At 34.2% G+C, this 14,245-nt stretch overlaps 1 protein-coding gene across 1 annotated transcript in view; it reads left to right on the forward strand.

Moving 5' to 3' along the window:
- The window catches only part of PCDH10 (protocadherin 10), a 75,318-nt gene that overhangs the window by 15,144 nt on the left and 45,929 nt on the right, over positions 1-14,245 (forward strand). The gene's annotated exons all lie outside the window — the stretch shown is intronic.

The following is a 14,245-nucleotide window of genomic DNA, read 5'->3' on the forward strand; positions in this document are numbered from 1 at the left end:
AATTTTGTATTAAATACTATTGGAAATATTAATATTAATCAAATGCTATGTTTAAACTTGTTTATGTGTTTTATTATGTTATTGTAAATAAATGTAGGATGTAGATAACAATAGTTTAAAAACTAGCAAGAGATTAGAATAAAAATATGGTTAATTACCTATAGGGATCTTGTCATAATGATGTGACTCTGCAGTGACTATAAACTCAGGTACTTAAATTCAGGTAAACTAGACAACGTAGACTAAATTCCCCAAGACAGTTATTCTGTAAATACAAGTCAATTGTAAAGTCAATATTCTGTAAATGCAAGTCACTTGTAAAGTTAATATTCTGTAAATGCAAGTCACTTGTAAAATCAGTATTCTGTAAATGCAAGTCACTTGTAAAGTCAGTATTCTTTAAATGCAAGTCACTTGTAAAGTTAATATTCTGTAAATGCAAGTCACTTGTAAAGTCGGTATTCTGTAAATGCAAGTCACTTGTAAAGTTAATATTCTGTAAATGCAAGTCACTTGTAAAGTCGGTATTCTGTAAATGCAAGTCACTTGTAAAGTTAATATTCTGTAAATGCAAGTCACTTGTAAAGTCGGTATTCTGTAAATGCAAGTCACTTGTAAAGTTAATATTCTGTAAATGCAAGTCACTTGTAAAGTCGGTATTCTGTAAATGCAAGTCACTTGTAAAGTCAGTATTCTGTACATGCAAGTCACTTGTAAAGTCAGTATTTTGTAAATGCAAGTCACTTGTAAAGTAAGTATTCTGTAAATGCAAGTCACTTGTAAAGTCAGTATTCTGTAAATGCAAGTCACTTGTAAAATCAGTATTCTGTAAAAGCAAGTCACTTGTAAAATCAGTATTCTGTAAATGCAAGTCACTTGTAAAGTAAGTATTCTGTAAATGCAAGTCACTTGTAAAGTCAATCTGCTTGCTTTTCCCAAGTTGGTGCAAGTCACTTTTTAAATGGAAGTAACCGACTTGCTTAAGAACTATAACTACAGAAAGTCAAAAGTTGACAGGTACACAGCTGGAGAACATTGCCTTTAGCTTTAAAAGCAATAAATACATCAAAATAAAATACAATAAATAATTATAATTTTTAAGGCAGACCTAGTTGTTTAATAATACTGGGCCTGGCTGTCTAGATTCAGTTGTATTTTTTTATTTAATTTCTATAGCTGGTATCTGTACCTTCTGCCAATATGACATCTGTGTTTGAAAATTGAAAGCAGGGTGTATCTTTATGTGACAGCACTTTATATGATATCATCATGCACACAAATTAGTGCACGCTGTGAGAGTATTTGGTCAGGAGAAAGAACTATGTATAAGATTTTGTGGCGACAACAATTTGTTTTGAGGTTTCACATGGTTCTTATGGCTTGCTGTTTATTATTACCAGCAAAAGTGATATTTTTTAAAGTCCTCACCAACAAGATACATATTTAAAAGACCCCTACAATAGAAGAAAAAAAGAACATTTAACTACAGTTAAAGGGACACTGTACTCAAAAATTTTCTTTCATGATTCACATAGAGCATGCATTTTTAAGCAACTTTCTAATTTACTCCTATTTTCAAATTTTCTTCATTCTCTTGGTATGTTTATTTGAAAAGCAAGAATGTAAGTTTAGATGCCGGCCCATTTTTGGTGAACAACCTGGGTTGTCCTTGCTGATTGGTCAGCACCAATAAACAAGTGCTGTCCATGGTCCTGAAGCAAACATTTGCTGGCTCCTTAGCTGAGATGCCTTCTTTTTCAAATAAAGATAGCAAGAAAATTAATTAAAATTGATAATAGAAGTAAATTAGAAAGTTGCTTAGAATTGCATGCTCTATCTGAATCAGTGTCCCTTTAATTGTGGCTCAGATGCTAGAAAGCAGCTTGTAGACAAATTATGTACGGTAGTTAGAAATATTTGTGAAAAACATAGATTTGATAATGGATAATAATTTATCGTTTTATTATAATATGAAGTGCAGACGTAATTAATCATTAGGAGAGATGGGTTTACATTCTCTAATTCCTATTTCTATATATGAATCTATCACTTCTTTAAAAAATGTACTACATAATATGGAATGCATTTGAGAACCTGAAATAATGGTAGCATTTGATTTTTATTTTCAGTTGGGCCTTTATATTTTCTGAATTATATAAGAGCAAGGTAGAACAGACGTCACAGAATCTTGGGTTTGCCACTTCTGATTAACCATAAGTAGAAAAAAGGAGGATTCCAGCCTTTTCTCTTATCACTGTTCTGGGGTCCAAAGAGTTAAAGTCCCACATGTCAGGCTGACATCACTAAAGACCAATAGCTGGCCTGAAATATCGTCCTTTGCTTCATTGGGAAAACAAGGTCCATTTTAAATATAAAAGACTGGAATCCTCCTTTATATTTTCTGGCATGTTGCAAATATTTGGTTATTTAGGCCGAGATTACGAGTGGAGCGAAAAACTGCGCTTTCATGAGCACAATATTTGGGCTCCACTCAGTAATACCAGCACATGCAAATGTGAACTGGCATTACAAGTTAAAAAAAAAATCGAACGCGACCTTGCTTTCACATCGCCTGGAAGCATTGCACTCATGAGATCGTGCTTCCATAGGCTCCAATGGGAGCCTCGTTCTGATGCCATCGGACACGGCAGAGAACATATCGCAGTAGAGATGGTAAGTCGAACAGTGTTTGTCAGCAAATTTAAAATATATATGTATATACACATTAAAACATAATTATATATGTATATAAGCATATACTGTACATATATATTTACAGTTTAAAACACAGTCTCCATAGCCTGGATGAAGATAGAAGAGCTATTCTATTATTCCAAATATAAAGGCATTTTCAGTGCCTTTTTATTCTCTAACACCCCACATCCACTCACTTTAACCTCTTATAACTGCTTTGAGCAGTTATTTTTTTTTATTTTATTTTTTTAAAAAGAGATGCTCATATTTTTTATTTTAATAAAGGAACTGTACACTTTATTTTGGGGGCAATTAGGGGATATTTTTTCAATTAACCAGAGTGTAGTAACTTAAAAAAATAACTTTAAAAAGTTTAATGGTTCAAAACTGTTATACAGGCTTGATACACTGTATTCTGTCTGTGTCGTTCATTAGTTTATTATTAATATTCCATTCTCATGCTGTACATTAAAATGCCAAACATGTGATGCTAAAAACTGTAAATAAAGTCTTTGTGAACTTGGTGTGTGCAGATCAGAATTTTCCAGTAAAAATATAGGTTCATTTGCTATAACAAACATGATAATACAACACTGGTGTTTACCTCTAATTGCAGTTCTGGATTATGGAGGCTTTATTTGTACAATGCTATTGTAACTGACAAATAGAAACAGTTTGTAAGTGCCAGTGCACTCTATAAAATGTTACCCTGCTCAAACAATAGTGATTGACTGCTACGTTGATTTTGTACTGCAAAGTACATGATGAAATGGTTGTACATTTGCATAATAACTTGTCTTGCTTTCAGAGGTTATTTAGCACATTCAATAGCATTTATAGTTCTGCTTTTTTAATTGGGTGGCTATTGTATTAATTTATACCAAAAGGTAGAATTATATTAGATGTAACATGTTTTTTATAGTAAATGTTCTTTCAAATATCCCATCCATTTATTGCATTATTATATATTTTTTGGTGTATTATTATGCATTTGAACATTAATTTTGTTGTGCTGTATACCAATGTCTACCTTCTGTGCATTATCTAGTTGGGTAGGGACATTACAGCCAAACACATGATGTATTAGCAAAAATGCTTCTAATAAAAGTGTATTTAAGTATGCACCGTGCACCAGCATTTTAAACACAGCACTTGCTCAGAGAGCCTAAGGTGCTTGTAACATCTGGTAATGATTCAATGTGTTAATTGCTGACATGATTCAAGCACCACTAGTGCTCTGAGCAGCTGCAGTATTTAAATTTGTGGTGCACAGAGGATTTCTAGCTATGCTTCACATGCACGTGCAGAGTAAAATGCCAATATATGTGTATTGCAGATATGTGTCTATTCAAAGATGCAATTAATCTATATGCATTTAAATTTTGACTGTCCTTTAAAGGGAAATAAACGTGCAAAAGAAAATGCTCTAGTGTATTAGAATATTTTAATATTATACTATTATTTACATATAACTATGTGTTTAACCCATGCAAGGGATTAAACAGACAGATATAGTCAGCTTCAGAGGAGCAATGCACTACATGGAACTAGATGAATGCATTTGGTGAGCCAGTGATAAGACTAACCAATTACTAGCTAGCACCCACTAGTGCATTGCTGAGCCTACCTAAATATGATTTTTAACAAAGGATACCAAGCAAATAAAGTCATTTTGGTAATATTAAATTGAAATTCTCTTAAAATTGAATCCTTATCTGAACCATGAAAAAATTAAATTAGTTTAAAAGTGTTATATAGAGAATTATTAATACATAAATTGTTTGGTACCTTTACATTGCTACATATATATACTGTACCTCTGTCTTACAAAGTACATAGCATAGAGCACATCATTCCAGCATACTTTTTTTCCATGATCATAGCAATCTTTTATATAAGATAGTCACGTGTCCATGTCCTGGTCATTCTGTGAATACAAAAAAAAAAAAAAAGGTAGAAGTACTAGCATGAAAACTCCAAGTTAAATTATAGTTCCTTGTGTCAGTTGGTCTGAAAGTTGTGAAACATAAATTTAGTGTATATCACAACACAGGAAGATATAATCTGTGTATGACAGTGATTGGTTCATTGATAAAATATATAAAAATGTGTTCGCTTGTAAATGATTAAAAAAAAGTCAAATTAATCCAAATTTCTTAAAACAATTTTCAGGTATGAATTCAAATTTGGGGCTTTACATATTATTTTACCTCAATGAGATTGTATAAAGCTGATTTAGTAAAATATAATTATTAAGAATGTTAGGCATATAAAATTAATTGGCTTATAGATGTGACATATGTTTATACATTCATAAAATATAATTCAATTTATTGACATTAAAACTATTAATTTAAAGGGGCATTTAATCATTCAAACAGAGCATGCAGTTTTGAAAAACGTTCCTATTTAATTATGTTACCAAATTGATAAAAGACCTTCGGCTAGATTACGAGTTTTTTGGTATGATTGAAAACGCAGCGTTAAGGCTCTTTTTCACTACCGCTGGTATTGCAGGTTTAGGGGCACTTTTTTGGCCTTAACACAACGTAATTACCGCAGCTTTCAAAAAGTCCTTTTTTTAATGGGACTTCCTTTGCGCCAGTATTACGAGTCTGCCTGGGAGGCCAAAAAGTGAGCGGTACACACTATACCGCCAAGATCCATACCATAAACTGAAAGTCAGTAGTTATGAGTTTTGCACTACAAAATTGTACCATAAAACTCATAACTAAAGTGCTAAAAAGTACACTAACACCCATAAACTACCTATTAACCCCTAAACCACTTTCCCGCCTCTTCCCCCTTCAATCCATCCTAAATGCCTCTGCCAGGCTGATCCACCTTTCCCGTCGATCTGTATCTGCTGCACCTCTCTGTGAGTCCCTTCATTGGCTCCCCATTCACAGCAGAATCAAATTCAAAATTCTCACCCTTACATACAAAACTCTCACCAACGCCGCTCCCCTCTACCTATCCTCTCTATTACACAAGTATACTCCAGCCCGTCCACTAAGATCCAACAATGACCTGCTCCTTGCATCCGCAACTATCACCTCCTCTCATGCTAGACTGCAGGACTTCTGTCATGCAGCACCTACCCTCTGGAACACTCTCCCTCGTGCTGTCAGGCTTTGCCCTAATCTTTCTTCCTTTAAATGTTCCCTGAAGACTTTTCTGTTCAGGGAAGCCTACCACCCAACTCAATAATAAATTAATTTCACTTACCTAACATTTTCCTCATCTAACTCTGTATTAACATCCTTCTCAATCTTGCAGTCCTCACCTCCTGTTTCTCAACCTCCTACCCTTCTAGATTGTAAGTTCCCATGGGAATAGAGCCCTCAATCCCTCCTGTATGTGTTTGTAAATGTTGTCCTGTATCTTACAAGTCTTGTATTGTTTTATTTAAATGAATTGTATTCATGGACAGCGCTGCGGAATATGTTGGCGCTTAATAAATAAAGTATAATAATAATAATAATAATAATAATAATAATAAACCGAGGCCCTCCCGCTTTGCAAACACTAAAATAAAATTATTAACCCCTAATCTGCCGCTCCGGACATTGCCACCACTATAATAAACATATTAACCCCTAAACCGCCGCACTCCCGCATTGCAAACACCCACCCAACAGTAAAACCCACCACCACATACAACCAACCCCCCAAATAAAATCCTAACTAAAAAAACTAAGCTCCCCATTGCCCTGAAAAGGGCATTTGGATGGGCATTGCCCTTAAAAGGGCATTTAGCTCTATTTCTGCACAAAAGCCCTAATCTAAAAATAAAACCCACCCAATAAACCCTTAAAAAAAAAACTAACACTAACCCCCAAAGATCCACTTACAGTTTTTGAAGACCCGACATCCATCCTCAATGAAGCCAGTAGAAGTCCTCAACGAAGCGGCAGAAGTCTTCATCCAACCGGGCAGAAGTCTTTATCCAGACGGCATCTTCTATCTTCATCCATCGGGCGCGGAGCGAGTCCATCTTCAAGACATCCGGTGCAGAGCATCCTCTTCTTATGACGACTCTTCCAGAATGAAGGTTCCTTTAAAAGAAGTCTTCCAAGATGGCGTCCCTTGGATTCCGATTGGCTGATAGAATCAGTCAATCGGAATTAAAGGTGAAAAAATCCTATTGACTGATACAATCAGCCAATAGGACTGAACTTCAATCCTATTGGCTGACCAATCAGCCAATAGGATTGAGCTTGCATTCTATTGGCTGTTTTAATCAGCCAATAGAATGCAAGCTCAATCTTATTGGCTGATTGGATCAGCCAATATGATTTTTTCACCTTTAATTCCGATTGGCTGATAGAATTCTATCAGTCAATTCGAATTCCAGGGATGCCATCTTGGATGACGTCATTTAAAGGAACCTTCATTCTGGAAGAGTCGTCATAAGAAGAGGATGCTCTGTGCCGGATGTCTTGAAGATGGACCCGCTCCGTGCCGGATGGATGAAGATAGAAGATGCCGTCTGGATGAAGACTTCTGCCCGGTTGGATGAAGACTTCTGCCGCTTCATTGAGGACTTCTGCCGGCTTCATTGAGGATGGATGTCGAGTCTTCAAAAACTGTAAGTGGATCTTCGGGGGTTAGTGTTAGGTTTTTTTAAGGGTTCATTGGGTGGGTTTTATTTTTAGATTAGGGCTGTTGTGCGGAAAAAGAACTAAATGCCCTTTTAAGGGCAATGCCCATCCAAATGCCCTTTTCAGGGCAATGGGGAGCTTAGTTTTTTTAGTTAGGATTTTATTTGGGGGGTTGGTTGTGTGGGTGGTGGGTTTTGCTGTTGGGGGGTGTTTGTATTTTTTTGGGGGTGTTCTAGAAAGAGATATACTCAAGCCATGCATACAAAATAAATTTTAGACAACCACTGCGCAATAAAATACTGGAGCTATCAACGCTGTAGAAGAATGTTTTATAGCAACACATTTCTCAATCTACTGACTGTTTCATCAGGCTTTCCTGATGAATAAAATAACACTGATATAAATAAGCCCATTATTTTAAGCCCATTATTTTACTAACATAGCCCTTTAATTTGGGCGATTTGGGACTCTGCATGCATAGAACAGGTAATACTCCGGTATCAAGTCTTAGAAACCAGCAGAAGAAAATTATATATATATATATATATATATATATATATATATATATATATATATATATATATATATATATATATAATATAATAATTATATATATATAATTATTATATTATTATATATTATATATATATTTATATATATATATATATATATATATATATATATATATATATATATATATATATATATATATATATATATATATATATATATATATAATATATAATAATATAATATAATATTTATATATATATATATATATATATTTATATTTATATTAATGTCCCCTGGTTGGCAACAAGTATATACAGCATATAACTGCCACTTACCTTGCATGTCAAGCTAATATGCAGTCCGATATCCATGGAACTCCGGAAGAATTGAGAGGGAAGCAGCAGCTATCAACTGCTTCTTAGCACTCCATTCTCTACAAACTGGGTAAGAATAGAGAAATCTGTGCTATCTGGGATACAAGAAAAGCAAACCTCCAGTGAGACACAGCTACTTCCAACAAACTGGAACCAAGGTTTTCCTAACCATGGAAAGTTCAAAGTGCAAAATATCCAAGATAGAATGTATGAAATAACCAAAACTTTATTTCAGCATTAGTATAAAAATATGTAGCTCACTGTGATTTTACCTTGTTGAAGGTTTATTTTTATTTTTATAATAACGCTCCAATAAAGCTTTGGTTATTGTATACATCCCACATTGGATACTTTGTGTTTTGAATGCCTGAAAAAGTCAGCAGACTGAGAAACGCGTAGCAATAAAACATTATTTTACAGAGTTGATAGCTCCAGATTTCTTTCTGGAGTAGACACAACTAGCCAACTAGCCATGGCCATTTTGTTAGCAATTTGCTTTTTTTGCTGTTCTTATCTTTCTATCTCTTCTGAAGCCAGTTAGGGACAGATATGTGGCAGGGTTTGGCTCATAAAGCTAGCCAAGCACAGAACTTAAAAACCAAAAATGTTCATGCTTAATTTGCAGAAAAAGGGTTGGCAAGATAAATAAAGTATAATGTAAAGTTGTTATACAATTATTAATTAAACATTTTATATTAAAGTCTCAAGGTGTTATTGTTCCTTTAACACGAATAAGACTTTTAAAGTCAAACATCCTTAGTGAAATATTTCAGGTTCAAATTGGAAAGGACAATGTATAAAGCAAGATAGTAGGAAGGTACTAATACATTTTACATGTTAAAGTTTTTCTTTTTTGTTATGACCTATTTTTTTTAAATACTTATTAGAAATGCTTTTATAAATTTATTCTGGAAAGTTATCCATAAAAGACTGTTTTGATTTTTGAGGATACAGTATGTGATTAGCTTTGCACTGGATATTGTATCAATATCTCTTATATTACAAAAAATAATAGGATATCATTATGTTCTAACATGTAATAACTAGCATTTGTAATTATTGGTAGTGCTAAAGAGCTTATACTAAAAGGGACAGTCTAGTCAAAATTAAACATTCATGATTCATATAGGGCATGCAATTTTAACCAACTTTCCAATTTACTTTTATCATCAAATTTCCTTTGTTCCCTTGGTATTTTTTTTTAAAAGCTCAACCTAGGTAGGCTCAAACTGATTTCTAAACCGTTGAAAACCGCCTCTTAGCTCAGAGCATTTTGAAAGTTTTTCACAGTTAGACAGTACTAGTTCGTGTGTGTCATATATATAACATTGTGCTCACTCCCATGGAGTTATTTAAGATTCTGCACTGATTGGCTAAACTGCATGTCTGTCAAAAGCACAGTCTGCAGAGGCTTAGATACAAGGTAATCACAGAGATAAAAAATATATTTATATAACTGTGTTGGTTATGCAAAACTGGGTAATAAAGGGATTATCTATCTTTTTAAACAATAAACATTCTGGTGTAGACTATCCCTTTAATGTAACAGACAATGTTGGATGTTTTTGTACACTGCAATATTGTTAAATAAAAAGGTGAACAGGGAAAATAATAAAAAAAAAACATAATTCACTGCTAAATATTCTCTTTCAAAAGCAACGAGGAGAAAATCACTGAGTATTTGGACCTGCATTTACAAGGAACATTTCTTAGTCTTTTATATGTATATATATATATATATATATATATATATATATATATATATTTTTTTTTTTTTTTTTCTTTCCAAACTATGAAAATTAAAAAGTGTTCTGTGTGTGTGTCAGGCTCACAGCGCATACTGTGCCCATTTGCCAAGTGCCACCACTCATATCTGGTGTAACAGTAGTGTAGATTTAAAAAAAAAAAAAAACACTTTTTTGACTGTGTTAAATAATAGCAGTCATTTTCCTTCACACGTGTGCGTTTCAGTGCCTGCCTGCCAAGGCACAGTGTCACCCCAGTGCAACTAATATCTGGTGTAACAGTAGTGTAGATTTAAAAAAAAAACAACACTTTTTTGACTGTGTTAAATAATAGCAGTCAGTTTCCTTCACACATGTGCGTTTCAGTGCCTGCCTGCCAGGGCACAGTGTCACCCCAGTGCAACTCATATCTGGTGTAACAGTAGTGTACATTTAAGAAAAACAAGACTTTTTTGACTGTGTTAAATAATAGCAGTCAGTTTCCTTCACACGTGTGTGTTTCAGAGCCTGCCTGCCAGGGCACAATGTCACCCCAGTGCAACTCATATCTGGTGTAACAGTAGTGTAGATTTTAAAAAAACAACAACACTTTTTTGACTGTGTTAAATAATAGCAGTCATTTTCCTTCACACGTGTGCGTTTCAGTGCCTGCCTGCCAGGGCACAGTGTCACCCCAGTGCAACTCATATCTGGTGTAACAGTAGTGTAGATTTAAAAAAAACAACACTTTTTTGACTGTGTTAAATAATAGCAGTCAGTTTCCTTCACACGTGTGCGTTTCAGTGCCTGCCTGCCAGATTACAGTGTCACCCCAGTGCAACTCATATCTGGTGTAACAGTAGTGTACATTTAAAAAAAAAAACGCTTTTTTGACTGTGTTAAATAATAGCAGTCAGTTTCCTTCACACGTGTGCATTTCAGGGCCTGCCTGCCAGGGCACAGTGTCAACCCAGTGCAACTCATATCTGGTGTAACAGTAGTGTAGATTTAAAAAAATCAACACTTTTTTGACTGTGTTAAATAATAGCAGTCAGTTTCCTTCACACGTGTGCGTTTCAGTGCCTGCCTGCCTGCCAGATTACAGTGTCATCCCAGTGCAACTCATATCTGGTGTAACAGTAGTGTAGATTTAAAAAAAAAAAAACACTTTTTTGACTGTGTTAAATAATAGCAGTCAGTTTCCTTCACACGTGTGCATTTCAGGGCCTGCCTGCCAGGGCACAGTGTCACCCCAGTGCCACTGGGGTGACACTACCTGATCGATACATCATACCTGATGTTTTAAAGCACGTTATTCAAAACAATTTAGGAATGTTAGGTGATTTATGCCCTTTATGGATTAAAACCAGACTCTGCATCAACTATGTAATTTTCCATGGGAGTTTTGCCATGGATCCCCCTCCGGCATTACACAGTCCAGGTGTTAGTCCCCTTGAAACAACTTTTCCATCACTATTGTGGCCAGAAAGAGTCCCTGTGGTTTTTAAAATTTGCATGCCCATTGAAGTCAATGGGGGTTCGCTTGGTTCGCCGGTTCGCTAACTTTTGGGAAAGTTCGTGTTCGCTGTTCGCAAACCCAAATTTTTAGGTTTGCGACATCACTATTCATGATGCAATGACAAAATACTGCTAGAGATTCTATATTACAGTATTATTTAAAATTGTAATATCACATTTCACAGTTTATAATAATAATATCTAAATTCATTTAAAAAATACTTTTGACATTGTAATGTCATGCTTCTCTATTTATCATATTAAATGGATATTAAAGACATTTTGTATATATATAGAGTAAATATAAGCAGTTAAGTACTAAATTACTTATGATCTGCATCCAAAATAAATATTTTAAAGGTATTTCAATCTGTCAATTTATTTATGATTTGCAAAAATCTTCTTGAATATCCTAGTATGTTTCTGTTTTCATCCCTAATTGTGGTTATGTAGGATAAGCTGTAAATGAGTTTGTTCACTCTAAGCAATCAATGTATGGTTTGTAGTTGGTTCAGGGGGTTTACAGAACTTTGCAGCATACTTAGGTTACAGATTTGTTCTTCCTTCCACAATGTTTACAGCAAAGTTAAGGTATTTTGTAGAAAAACTGAAAATAATAAATAATGAATGTATATTGCAATATAGTTAATTATATGTAACTGAATTTTGAGTTTATTGTCCCTTTAATATCAAAGTTAAAATTTTAATATTACAATATCTTAATTCAGAGGTCGACAAATCTGTTGAAAATTTCAGAGCCAGTAGGAATATTTCGGAGACAGATATATTTTTAGAAGCCAGACAGTGGTATTTGTATATAGATATATAGAGAATAATCCAAAAATTTAGAAGCCAGGGGTAAAATTCTAGGAGTCAGTGGCTTCCTGGCTCCTGGATTTGTCGAGCTTTGTCTTAATTCATTATTCATCATTTAAAATAATATCAGGGTTAGATTTCAACTTCATAATATATGTTCACTATTCAGCATTACTATACATTACTATTTAATGTATATTATATAGTTTTGATGCTGTATTTTTAAAATGTATATAATTAGCATTTGATGAGAATTTTGAAATTCAATTGAATTAAATATCGGCCTGTGTCACTGAATAAAAAAATAAAATTGAGACACTATGGTTGATGTTAAAAGTGGAAAAGTGAATGTTAATTTCTGTAGCTGGGCTTTATGTTATGTGTATTTAAATATTGCTGGATCCATACTTACAGTACATCTCATTGTAGTCTGTCTACCAGGGTGCAGGAACAGTTAATTGGATAGTGTACTGTAAACTGCAGAGTTTGTGAAATTGTGGAAATTACGCATTTACATATGATTGTGCATATGTTATGATTGTTACTGCTAATTGAAACCACAACCCAAATAAGGGATAGGTTACGAGTGGTGCCTTAAAAGACCACTAAATACAGTAAAATTGCATAGTTAACAAGTGAATAATAAAAAGACAATACAATAACACTCTGAATTTCACAAAAGCAGTATTTTTTATGGCAAATTTATTTTTTCTCCCATTTTCCAGCCCCTGTATCATATGACAGACATCAGCCAATCGCAGACTAGTATACATATACGCTATGAACTTGTGCACATACTCAGTAGGAGCTGGTGCCTACATTAATGTGCATATAAAATGATTGTGCAAAATATGATGTTGGATGTAAATTGGGAAAACTCTTAAAATTGTGTGCTCTTTCTGAATAATGAAAGTTTAATTTTGACTTGAGTGTCCCTTTAACGCTAGCACATTTCTTGGCTCTTTGTGCGCGACTGAAATAGCGCATGTATTTTGAGTTGAAAGTAAAGTATAGGTATGTATATGTGCACATATATATTTATGTATTTATATGTTTATATGTGTATCTCAGACATATAAACACAGAAATACACATGTATACATATATAGACATATTTAAAAGTGCATTGGAACCCTTTGCACTTAAGTAGCTAAAAACATGAAAAACATATTTTTTTCTCTCCCTCTCTTCTCTCTCTCTCTTTCTTCTTTCTATCTCTCTCTCTTCACTCTCTCTTCTCTCATTTCTCTCTCTTCTCTCGCTCTCATCTCTCTTTTTCTCTCTCTTCACTCTCTTCTCTTTCTCTCATCTTTCTCTCTCTCTCTCTCTCTCTCTCTCTCTTTCTCTTCACTCTCTTCTCTCTCTCATCTCTCTCTCTCCCTCTCTCTACACACGTACACACATCTGGGGAGAAATGATTTCCAGAGCTTTTAGAGTCTGTCAAGGTCACATGGAACTCAAGACTGAAATAAAAAGAAATTATATATTTTTAGTTTTTCTCACTGTTTTCTAATAATCCGGTGTCCTTTCTCAAGACTAGAATTAAAATATGGTCTACCAGCAATATTCTTCACAGGGTAAACACGACAGAAGCCCAAGGGCCCCATTAAACCCCTGACCTCTAGTAATGATGAAATTCACAAGAGAAATGAGGTTGAAAGTCAGAGTGAGTTGCAAGACAGACAGACTCCTATTTAATGTTGAAAAGGGAAGGAAGTGAAAAAGTTGTCATTGACTAGAGAGAAACCATTAAGGTCATTGTCAAGGTCAAATTTATTTTTATACACAGTTTTTTTTTTTACAAAAACTTTAATTTTTCACTCTACCACATAGGGTACGGATACATGACAATTTATCATTTGGAGCTGTTGTTTCACAACTCCCTGAATATATACAAATGACATTTAAATGCACAGTAAACCCTTTTTTTGCAATATAACATTTTTTATTATGTGTATCAAAAACATCTTTTTTATTATGTGTATCAAAAACATCTTTGCAA

This window comes from Bombina bombina, chromosome 2 (genome assembly GCF_027579735.1).
Source record: "Bombina bombina isolate aBomBom1 chromosome 2, aBomBom1.pri, whole genome shotgun sequence".
Lineage (NCBI taxonomy): Eukaryota > Metazoa > Chordata > Amphibia > Anura > Bombinatoridae > Bombina > Bombina bombina.